This window comes from Acanthochromis polyacanthus, chromosome 9 (genome assembly GCF_021347895.1).
Source record: "Acanthochromis polyacanthus isolate Apoly-LR-REF ecotype Palm Island chromosome 9, KAUST_Apoly_ChrSc, whole genome shotgun sequence".
In the NCBI taxonomy this organism is placed as follows: Eukaryota; Metazoa; Chordata; class Actinopteri; family Pomacentridae; genus Acanthochromis; species Acanthochromis polyacanthus.
Genome location: NC_067121.1, coordinates 40,667,738 through 40,680,281, shown reverse-complemented (window position 1 = coordinate 40,680,281; position 12,544 = coordinate 40,667,738). Strand labels below are relative to the sequence as shown.

At 41.1% G+C, this 12,544-nt stretch overlaps 1 protein-coding gene across 1 annotated transcript in view; it reads right to left on the bottom strand.

Annotated features, from left to right (window-relative positions):
- Window positions 1–11,534, bottom strand: part of LOC110954286 (cadherin-6-like) — a 111,127-nt gene extending 99,593 nt beyond the window's left edge. The window contains exon 1 of the mRNA XM_022198759.2: window positions 11,405–11,534. The gene's annotated coding sequence lies outside the window, so the exon portion shown is untranslated. The remainder of the gene's footprint in view (window positions 1–11,404) is intronic.
- Window positions 11,535–12,544: the final 1,010 nt, after the last annotated feature.

The window sequence follows — 12,544 nt, the reverse complement described above, 5'->3', positions numbered from 1 at the left end:
TACCTGACCAGGGCTGGATTCACCTCTCAGCAGATGCATGCTGGGATAGCCCCCAGCCTCAGTACAATCGGTGGGGATGGTAAATGGATGGATGAAGATCAGTGAGTGAACAGATCCCTGCTGTGGCGGTGGGTGGCGGCTAAAAGAGGAGTATACCGTCAGTGCATTATCTAACAGAGAAGTATATATTCTAAACAAGGCTATGGAAAGTGGAGAGCCCTCGGCTTTATGTGGTTGTCCATCGTCCTAAGAGATTAAAGCCTCGTTCCTAACTCAGCCTGACTCACGCTAATACCCTCACAAAACCTCAAAACAACTGCCAGTCAGGTTAAAGCCACCAAACAGCACTAAAACATCCACAACAACCAAAGCTGAAATGAGCCAAATATGAGCCAGATCACAACTATTTAGAAAATCAGCCATCATTCTAAAATAAGTGCTAATTAGCACATTACTGACACATTAGCAGGACTCCTGGTTGAATTTCTCCTGATGTGGGAAAAGTGTGTAGTATAATCTATTTAAAGAATCACAGAGGAATGCACTGAAGATGAAAACTGGGCCAGAAAACAAGTAAAAAAACAACAACTGACAAGCCATCTAGAGCACAGTAATAAAAGCTCAATCTGAAACACAGCCGCTTTTATTCTACAGTTTTATCACAGCGGCGGCCCTGTCCCATCCAATCCAGTGAAAGTAAACCGTAATCAAAAGAAGAAGGAAATTGAACAACTTAACCTCTGTTTTAGTGCACTCGCACCATTCAGCTGTTCTCCACAAAGCTACTGAGAAGCACAATTAACAGCTGTCTCGGTTAGTTTGTGGGAGAGTCTATTAGCTACTCTGTTTATTCTCAGCTAACCTATAGGCTTTGTCTCACTCGCTTGTTTCTTCTTTGACCAACAGTTAAATCAGACAAAGGCTGATGATGAGAAGCACTTCACACCAAACAAATGAGACGGTTACATGTGGGAAGAGAGTTTCCCTGTTTGCCTTTGTGCTTTTTACAGCCCGTGAAACAAGATGTAGGTAAACATGTGGCTTAAGAGGCGATGCATCCTCCTGATCCGGTGGTCTCCTGCATGTTGCGGAGTGTCTCTGTGAGAATCAGGCATTCATCTGTTCAAGTGTCAGTGTGAAAGTTATTACGGGTTCACTGCATGTTTTCTTCCTGCCTGTGAGCCATTTTAAGATGAAGCACCATCAAGACTTCCCCTCTAATTTCCACCATTTTCCACTCAGATGAATCTGTCCAACAAATCTTCCTCAAAATAGAAAAAAAAAACACATTTTCTCTCTCTTTCCGTGTGATGCAGCGTCGATAGCTGCAGCATTTCTCCTCTAAAAGTTCTGGTGTGAATTTAAAATGTGACGCTTAGTTATCATACAAACACAGCAAGACTTTTAAAGGAAGATACCAATAAAAAGTTCTCATTTGAAAAACAAATCCGAACCTCCTGCAGGCGTACACAGTGAAGGTAGAAGTTTGACTGCTGTATGAGTTGTGGCAGCTTTACTTAGCTTGCAGACACAATATTTTAAAATGAATTCTACAGTCACAGCAGACAAAAACTTCTCTGCAATTCATTCACATGTCCAAACGAGTAAAGTTCCTCTGCAGCACATTTAAAGACACATCTGTGCGCTGCTGTTGTCTCCACTGGTTGTAGCTATAATATCTTATCTGAACAGCTTCTTCAGAATTTCATATCCAAGCAAACTTTTCAAAGCCACCTTACAGTTTTATTGGTGACAAGTTGTTAGTTCTCAAAAGGCAGAACTCCCACAAACGTGCACTAAGGCTGGACAAAAACATGACTTCAGATAAAAGCTCATGTGGCTTCATGTCTGTTTGCATCTGGAGAATGCAGAGACAGTGATTATCTAGTGCTGCTATGACAAGAAATATCAAAGAAATTCAACTTTCCTTTATTTCATTACTGTGGCTTATGACACTGTAATGGTGTCACACTGCGCAGAAGATCATTTTCTTCTAGCCATAGTTGTTCTGTTTCCATAGAGGTGCAGGACTTTATAGACATGGGAGAAAAATGATCCCACAGTGAGTAAAAATGTGACGGGAGCCAAAAACGTCCAGAGACTGTTTGGAGTTCAGAGGGCTGAATAATTTGGCCATTAGATCTGCTCCTCTGCCACTTCAGGATTGTTACTGCTTCGACAAAGTGCACGAGGTTACAGCACAGACCGTAAGATCGCAGTTCTGTGACACTTCCTCGGTTATTTTCAGCGGTTCGGTGGCGGTGTGAAGCTCAAAACGTCTTCGCTGTGCAGCACAGTGCCAATGTGAAAACTGCAAAGCCCCCCGAGTGAAATTATATTCTGTGTTCTCATCATGTACCAGCATTTCCCTCCTTTTCACAGCTAATTTTCTCCCGTCCATTTTTCTTTTCAACAAAGTTCTCGTCTTTGTTACCTCAGGTTAGCTATCAGACGCTAATTAGATAGCTTGTAGCGTAAAAAAAGCCCCTCATCTGATTTCAGTCAAAGTGCTGGAGCAATCTTGAGAATTTCGACATGCTGCTGCTTCTTTTCATTCTCTCTGACCCGGCTTTGATGAACAGCGATCTACTGTATTTGCAAACACAACACACTGGGCCCAGAGAGCTGTAATTGGAGGAGCTGTCAAGCCAGCTGAGAGGAAGGCTGAAGTTGTCTTCAAACAACAATTTAGCAGCTCTCCTCCAGACAGATGCAGCTGAACACCTGTCAGAGGAAAACTGTTTTGATGTGAATGCTTTTTGCAGTGTGTTAAAAGCTGCTTCTATTCACATGCACACCAATTTGGGTTCTGCTGTTGCCTGGAGATATGGACAAGGAGGTGATCGCTAACCGCTACGGTTGTCTTCTATCGCACACACAAAACATTGCTTCGCTCTATGCTTTCCATGTGATTTTTCTTCCACGTGATGATCGAGGGTCTGCAGGTTAGAAAAACAAACCTGGCCCGTGTTTGAATCAGCAAATTGACCGGAAAAATGTGAGCAGGAAATGTGCTTTCCACGGAGAAAAAATGATGATCAAAGGGACACAAACACACACTCACAGCTCCTTTACGGCCGTACTTTGTGCTCCTTAATCCACTTAATGTATCTGACAATGCACCTGGACACAATCAGCGTTATCACCTTCCACACACACAGAACACAAAGGCTATTGTCGGGGCGTTTGTCGGCCATCAGTGTAAATTAGCACACAGAGCAGTTTGGGGCCTTCATTAGCATTCAGAGCTTCTATTATTAAATGTGAGTGGCTGCTCTGTCAGACGGCATCATGTACCGAGTGTTTTTGAATACCATTAACGTCCATTCCATCTGATATCTGATTACAGCAACGTTTCTCCATGAATGAAAGATGCAGCAGCTCCCTCTGGTGAACTCCCCAACGATTCAGCAAAAAGGAAGCAATCATGGGCAGTATTCAAAGCAACTTAGCGTTTTGTTCTAATATGTTTTCACAACTTACTGGAAGCTTTTAAGGAAGAAATTCTCACAGCGAGTGGTGAATATTATGTCTGTTTCATTCATATAATAAACCAGCTTGACAGGTCCACTGGTCTGAAGTTTATTCTTCAACTGTTACACTAAACCATACCCTAAATATACACCCCCTGTCAAAAGTTTTAGGACGCTTTCTCATTCAAATGAATAAGAAAGTGTCCTAAAACTTCTGACAGGCGGTGTAGCTGGGTTAAGCTAATTCAGCGAGTTAAGCAATGATTAATGATTGATTCTGATTAAATAAAAAGACATCTATGCTGCATAAACAAGGCTAGGCAGTGCTGTCAGAAGGCGGTGAGAGCAGGAGAAACCCGCTGATTGCAAACTGACTAAAAAATATCAAGTAGTCCAGCAAATTCTGGAATTGTTTTTAAATCGGTGAAGTTGTAGTTATTCTATCATGACAGCTGGTTGACGGTTGTTTGACGCAAAGCTGAAGACAACAAGAAGAAGTGAAAACAGCTGGTTAGTTGCATGAGTTCATCTTTTTGGGAACAAATCTGAAAAAGCTGTTTTTCATTTCCCATCATGTGTATTTACTGTCAGCAAAAATAAAAAAAAATGCCTCAACTAAGCGTAAAAACGTGGGCACAGTTTGTAAAATGTTGCTGTTTCCTCTAACTTTATCAAATACTTCAACATGTTAAACAAACACAGCTGCTGTCTGAACATTTCACACCAAGATCCACGTGAAAACACAATTATTTAATCCAAAAGATTTTCCCCTTATTTCACAGGTTCACAAAGCCATTAAATTGTATAGGCTCTTAACAATGTTTGATATGACCCAATTTAACATGCTATGCATCATTTTAAAGCTTATGAGTTGCAAATGATCATTTTAACAGTTAGAAGTTACATGCAGTGATCCCTGGGGACAAAATCTTGTCCTAAACATGCCAGTACACATTTCCCGGTGACCCATCTTTAGATGCTATCTACTCAGAGTCCATACATTTTGGCTTAATGACTATTATACCTTTTGATAGAGTAACCTACTGTAGAACAAATAACGGGTGCTTTGGGGGTAACTCTTTTTCTGATTGCCACAGCAACCATTTCAATATAAATAACTCTTTACCCCAGAATGAAAATGGTCTTAAGTGGTCAGATTATAAAGTATTTAAAAAAGCATCCATTATTTTAAGAAGTGCTGTCTTAAGAACAATCTGTGAAAAAATCAGCATGATTGCTCAAATAGTTTAAAAGTTATTAGGTTTTATGTAACGCCTGTCCTAAAAAATAGATTTTGAGAAAATGACAGATAAAGATTGTGACCCATGCACAAGTACTCACCAAGCTGCTGTTTGTCACTAACTAAACATTTCTTTGATACCTAATGAAGAGTTTAAGCACTTTTTGAAGAAATATGAGGTGTACTCCCTCCTTAGTGCAATAGTTAATATAAACTGGAAGTATTATGACGTCAAATGATGGAAGATCTGAGCAGCTGAGGCTGTTCTGAAAGAAACCAAGATGGAGAGAAGAAAGCTTTCACTACATTTAGATGAAAGTTTTGCCTTAAATGTGTCTGAACGCTTCTGAACAATCCCAGGTTTTTATTTAGAGCTTATCAATCCTTCCCTGGTGCCTTGGTCTTCTGGAAAGTTCAGCGCTAATAAAACTGAGGCCATCACAGCCCTGCATTTCCTGATCCTGTCCTCACGCTCATCATTTGTGCAGTGCCACACCGTCTTCCTGCACTTTCTAACACAATTTCTTCTCTTGTAGATCTGCCAGTGTTAAGGCTTTTACACAGCAGACTGAACACTTTATTATGATAGAGAGTAAGGGGTTTTCAAGCGATGGCTGAGACTGGTTGTGCACTTAGTCACGTAACAAAATATCTCGCCTTTTCTCTATTTTTAAAAACAGTTAAAGCCATCTGAATGACAGCTACACCCGTTCAGCACTGCTGAATCGTAGAAACTGGGCAATAACTGTGAGCTTTCTGCATGAGTCTAACTGTGAAAATCATCTTAAATGTAAACAAATTCCAGAGAAGTGGTCGTAACCCGGTTGCTTGAGTTGAATCTCCAGCGACGCCAAGCTAAACATGCCAAATGACCTCAATACACTGTCGTCTGTGCATGACTGAGAGCTGAAAGAATGAACTCTCTCCGTAGCTAAATAAATAATAAAAATATCAGTGTTTCCAGCCAAATGGAAGCTGCCCTCAGTCAGTTTAATAAACACATTAGGCCTGCTTCCAAGCCCTAATTTGGAATGACACACTAAAATACATGCTCATTCAGGCTTTCCTGGTCATCTCAGGAGCATTGCTATACTTAGATCCATCCTGAGTTGCAGCGATACAGAGGATTACACGCTTTTATCTCTCCTTGCTTTAACTGCTGTGGTGCCATGTTTGTTTGCCCTGACACACACACACACACACACACACACACGCACACACACACACACACACACACACACACACACACACACACACACACACACACACACACAAAAGATGCCTCCAGTGTGGTGAGAGCACTGATGCAAGCTTTTACCTACAACAAAGAGCAGGAGCAGATATCTCCTCTCCTCCTCACTGATTTCTGTAGTGATTGTGTGCAGATGTTTCCTCAGCCCGTGCTTCAGGTCACATAGATAGAGACAGACAGATACTTTAGATACTTTGTGTCCCTGAACTTTTGACTGGCTAAAGGCTGAAGGTGGCTGAGCTTTTTGCCATCACAACGCAGATGCTAGCAGTCTGTCTGCTTCAACTAAATCCATACATTTATTTGTTTTTACTGAGGTTACCTTGCATGCTACTTTATTTGATCCTTTAATTTTCCATTCACCACTTTGCTCTTTTACTCCTATTTGTAGAACAATAAAAATGTTTTTTTCAGGTCAGTAAAACCCGGCATATCCACTTTTGTATCTGACAATAAAAATGAACCGAGAGTTAAGAGTTTTGTTCTTGTTTGTTCTTTATTGCTCACTAGAAAAGCCTAAATATGGGATCCACTATGTTAAATTTAGGAGTTTTGTTTAACTGAGTCATGCGAGCTTTGTTGTTTCATCCCCAGAGTTTAAGAGGAGGAACATTTGATGCTTTGATTTTTACATACATTCTGCTGACTATTTCTGGCACGGCGTTGAACCGTGAACTGTGAAACGTGCCCGTGTTAATCGCAGGGGAGATTGGCAGAGCAGATTATTGATTTTTCCACATTGTTGTAAGCGTGCTCCAGCTCTATCGGCTGTCAGAGTTGACATGTTTTGTCACCGTGTACCTCCAACAGACACGCTACGGTTGGCTCTGGATTACAGACAGTTAAGGGTAAGGTGAAGACCACCCTGGGTTTGTGTTCAGTCTGAGAAAAGCAGTGTAAGGAAACAAAGCCCCCTATTGTAGTTTTGAGAGCTAACCATTATGGCCACAAACAATACATCCTGGTACATGCTGGTACGTAGGGACAAGCTTTCAGAGTCCACTCTCAGTCAGAGTCAGTCTCCTCCAAGTAGTTGTGCTTTTAATGGACTAAACAGACCACTGGTAAGTCTATATGGACGACTACATACAGTTGTGCTCATAAGTTTACACACTCTGGCAGAATTTGTAAAATGTGCTCCATTCTTTAATGAAAACATGAATGATCAGAGCAAATACAATTGCATGACAATAAACAGCTTTGTCTGAACACCAGCCCTAAATGAAAGAAAAATGTTTCCATTAACAAACATATTTGCTAAAAAATAAAGGACAATATTTCACAAATTTGGCCAGGGGATGTCAACTTATAAGCAAAACTGTAGCTACAAAAACCATCCAACCATGATGGATGCTTGACAAAAGACTTTTTACACATTCACTTCTGGTAAATTTGGCATATTTACATCTACCAAATAAACTGCTGGTTAAATGTGATCAAAAGTTAAAGAACACATTTCAATGAATGGTGCATTAAATGTGATTTCTCAGCCTTCATTATGCGCTGAGCAGTCAGCAGCAGCCTACTTTTGGCTCCAGAGATGTCCTGCTAGGCTGTGCTGAGGTCGCATCTGAGTCAGTGAGGAATGTCTAATGTGAGGACCGATGCAGGCCTCCTAATAGGGACGATGGATGGAAGCACATTTCTGAGGCACTTCCTAAGGCATGCTGGGAAAGCCCAGATTCCTGCAAAGCATAAATCAATGCATCTCAATGAGGGGTCTGAATTACCAACCAGTGGTCTTTTAAGGATTTCCACAGTTTAATTGCAAGGATTAAAAGCTAAATTTCATTAGAATGCAATTCCTTTGAATTCCAGAGAATGAAAAATAAGCATTGGATCAGGAAGTCTTTTTATATCAGCTCGATGTTTGTCGCAAAATATTTTACGTTTCTTTTGACTGAGCACTTTCAGATGCATCATTTAGTAAAAAAAGGCAAAAAAAATAAATGATAACAATCCTGCTTCATCCTCCTTTAACAGCCATGGACTCAGAATCACCTCGATGGTTTCATCAGCATTCTTTCAGAGGGATTTTTTTTTACGCTGAATAAACTCTGCTTTCAGAGGCTAAAATTATTCAAGCTGAAACATCTTGAATACATATTTTGCTATGAAAGCTGGCCTTCAAACCACTGAAGTGGCCTTGATTGAACAATAAACATGTAGAAAAATTGGGTTTCAATTAGTTAAATTCAAAATGACTCATGTAATGCAGCCTCATGTTTTGCTTCAACCACGTCATTCTGCTCCAACGGCTGAGAGGACTGCAGGCACATGTATGCAGGTTTACGCCTGTTCACTGAATAAACACGGCTTTTATTCACTGAAATTAATCAAAATGAAATTCATGGACACATATTTTGGCATAAAAGTTGCCCATGAAACCATCAAAATGGCCTTGATCAAAGGATAAACTGCATTTTAATCAGCGAATCCAAAAGTACTGAATGTATTTCTGCTTCACTGGTCCGTCATGCTTTAATTCAACCATAAGCTAGTTTACTCCAGCAACTAGAGAAGACGGTAAATAATCAGATGGAGGTCTGCTTACATGTCTGAATAAACACTGATCTCAGAGGCTTCAATTATTCAAACTGAAAATCCACAAATGCATATTTTGCCATTAAAATTGGAAACCAAGCCATCAATGTGGCCTTGATCAAGCAATGAATGTGTAGAAAATTGGATTTGAACAGGTTAAATAGATAAATGAGTGAATATAATGTAGCTTTACCAGCCTACTCACAAGCTTATTCTGCTCTAACAACTATGAGAAAGTTGTAAATGATTAGATCTATAGGCTACGTCTCTCATTTTACGCTGAATAAACTCTGCTTTTAGAGAATACATTATTCCAGCTGAATACAGATTTTGCCATGAAAGCTGGCCATCAAACTATCAAAACTGCCTTCATCAAATTATTTTTTTAATTAGTAAATCCAAAATTATTCAAATAATGCAGCTTCACTGGCTGGTTATGTTTCATTCCAAACTCAAACTCCAATGACGACGAGAAAATTCTAGATGTAAGCAGTTTGTGTCCTCCAAAAACCCTGAACAAACGCTGCTTTTAAGGGCAAATTCATGTTTTTTTGCCTTGAAATTTGGCCATCAAACCCTTAAAATGGTGTCGACCAAACAATAAACAAGTAGAAAGTTAAATATCAATTAGTTAAATCCAAACTTTCTGATGCAGGAGCAACTTCACAGGTCTGTCATGTTTCAAATACAAGCTTCAATGAGTGTTGGCAAATTTTAGATAGTGTAGGTAGATATAAGTAGGTTATCCCCTCCAAAAAACGAAACAAAAATGGCAAAAATTAAAGCACGTTTTGCCATGAAAGTTGGCCAACAAACCGTCAAAATGGCCTTGGTTGAACAATAAATAAGTAGAAAGTTGGATTTCAGTCGGTTAATTCCAAAATTACTGAATGTAAAGTAACTTCACTGTCGCGTTCATCTAAACCATGAGTTACAACTATGAGAAGATAAAAAGTATGCAGACATAGGCAGGCTGTGCCCTCCACTTACAATAAATAAACACTGCTTTCAGAGGCTGAAATTCATGAATACATGTTTTGCCATGAAAGTTGCCCATCAATCCATCAAAATGACCCCAATCAAGCAAACTCTGCAGGTAGGCTGTGCCCCACACTTACATTAAATAAACACTGCTTTTAGAGGCAAATTAACACAGATTTTACCATGAAATTTGGAGTTCAAACCATCAAAATGGCCTCGATCAAACAGTAAACGTATAAAAAAAAGTCAGAATAACTAATGTAATGGAACTTCACTGGCCTGTGGCGTTTTGTCTAAACCATGAGTTACAACAACTATGAGCAGATTACAAGTAAACAGATGTAGGTACAATGACCAAACTCTGCTTTTAGAGGCTGAAATTAATACAGATTTTGTCATGAAATCAAAATGACCTCAATCAGACGGTAAACAAATGAAAAAAGTGGGATTTCAATTAGTTAAATCCAGAATAACTAACGTAATGGAACTTGACTGGCCTGTCTTCTTTCATCTCAAACATTATCTGTTCTTCTCCAACATGCTGAATATTTATCACATCGACCACTTCACCACCACCACCGCTGCCTCCACAGCTGCCCAGATACTGGAAACCCCACCCATCTGGCTTTTTACAAGCAGGTCAAACACAGCGGCAGCCTGTTCGACCCAGAACCCGCTGCCACGTCCGTCCGAGCTGTCCAGTCTGAGATAACACCGAGCTCCCATCAGCCAGGCTCAGCAAGCAAACAGAACCAGCAGAACCAGCAGAACCAGCAGAACCAGCAGACAGGTGAAAGAACTCAAACAGCACTGAGCAAAAAGGGGCAAAGCGGAGGGATGTTTGCATTTTCATATAAATATGATGCAAAATGAGTTTGACACTCAGTCTAAGTGATGCTACAGGAGAGGTGAGGCCGTAATTCTCTTCATACCTATACATGCTCTAATTACTAACTCCACAATGAGGGGAAGGATGGAAGATGGAGCCACAGAGAGGGGAAGAGAGAGAGTTGAAAAGACAAGAAAATGAGTCGGAACAGATCAGCATCACTCCATTCTGCTCCAGTCTCCCTGTAGGTTTCTCTCCGTGGACCCTCACAACCACAACTAGAAGACAAACGCCATCTCCTTCACGTTTCGATCTTCTTCTGCTTTTTGTTGCACTAATTAAATATTACGCTGAGCATTTCCTTCTGTCCAAGTTCACCACGCAAGCCACAAAATCACATTTCTTTTTTGATATTTACTCAGGATAGGAAAAAAACCCTAACGACAGGAACTTCACAAAACGCATAAAAAATTGTAATAAAGAAAGTTGATTTTTAACATGGCTTGGGTTCATTTCGACGCATTATTTTTTTTATTATTTTTTAAACGCATAATTTAAGGGGGTCTCAGTCCGTCGGTAACATGACTTCCTCTTATTTTATCCCAAATTCAACATAAAAACACCTGTCAATTCATGAAACGGCACTTTTTTTTAAAGCAATAACACACAATATGCGAACTTTAACTGAACTTACAGCGCGACGTGGAACTTAAATGTAATATTAGGATGGAAATAAGGATGGAAAAGAGAAGAAATTAGGATGAATTGACAGCGTAACTAAGACTGTCCCTAAAAGTGCTAAAAAATGAAGTTGCTATCTACACAGCTGAATGTTTCTCCTCACTTTAAGGCAAACATAAATCCGAGCCGTGCTGCCCTCCGTGAGCACCGTGCCAAAAAGCTGCGACTAAGATCCAAATTACGCGTCTCCAACAAGCTTCCAAATTAGAATTTAGGGGCGGAATGGGGGAATAAATAAAGATAAAATGACACTGGTAAAGGATTTAGGCATGAAAATAGTTGCTTCATGTGGTGTGGAGCGGTAGAAAAAGAAAAAAAAGAAGCGGAGAGCCGGTGACACTTACCGCCGCGAGCCGAGGATGGAGCTCTCCCAAGAAACAACCCGCCGTGAATAACGGAGCCGGAGCGCTGCTGCTCGGTGTGTCCCCTCTCTCTCTCTCTCTCTCTCCCCTCCTCTCTCCCCTGCTCTCTCTCACCCATACAGCTCCAACCTCTCTCTACCGACCTCCCCCTTTGCCCCACGGCCGCCCTCTCCCTCCCTCCTCCTCCCTTCCCTCAACACCAAATCAACAAATTGAGGAGTTGAAAAGGCTGCTGATTGGTCATTACGGTTCCCTCGGCGATTGAAGGGACACGTGGACGCGCACACGCACAGGGTGGCAGCTCAGGCTTCACTCCACCCAGCAGACACATTTCAATCAGCGTTATTTTCACCGGAGATGCTCCGGTGTTGTTTGAAAGAGCCCATTTTCAGCAGCAGGAACATATGAAATGTTGTTTCTGATTGTATGGGGGGAAAAGCAGGAAATCTCAACCAACACCTACAGTCTGCAGGTGTGCAACATGCTACTTTCAAATTAACAAAAAAGCCACCATGTTGAAGATACTCAAGGATGCTCTAGCTGTTTGTGGTGCCATCAGACCTCCAAACATCTCCCAAACTTACTGTCGGTTTAGTGAAACTTAAGTCAATAAATAGCAGTTATCGGATGAACTCCAGTTCTATGAGCACATAGAAATAAAATGATTTAGCTTGTTTTGTTAGCATGCGTGGTGACTGCTACTTTGTTATTCTTAGAGGACTCGGCCTCCAAACATCCACTGAACTTGGGAATGTGGCAGAAGTAGGGCTGGGTATCAATCTAAAAGTTTCGATACCGGTACCAATACCTTCACTTCGATACCGGTTCCTAAACGATAATTTTTTCGACACCAGTTTTACAATATATACTCTAGTAGAATGAAAATTGCATTACATATTACTTTTCACATCTTGAGTTTAATTTTCCAGTGCAAAAGAACATTTGCAAGCAATGTCCAGTTCAGTACATACTGAGCCACCTTCACCCCCGGACCCTTCCTGGCCGACCCGGAGCCGGTTGCGGCGCACCGCCGCGGAGGAAATGCGCCCGGCGGGGGACGGCCCGCACTCGGCGAGAGGTCCCGCGAGGGGACCCTCCCGCACCGAGCGGCCGCCCCTGGCC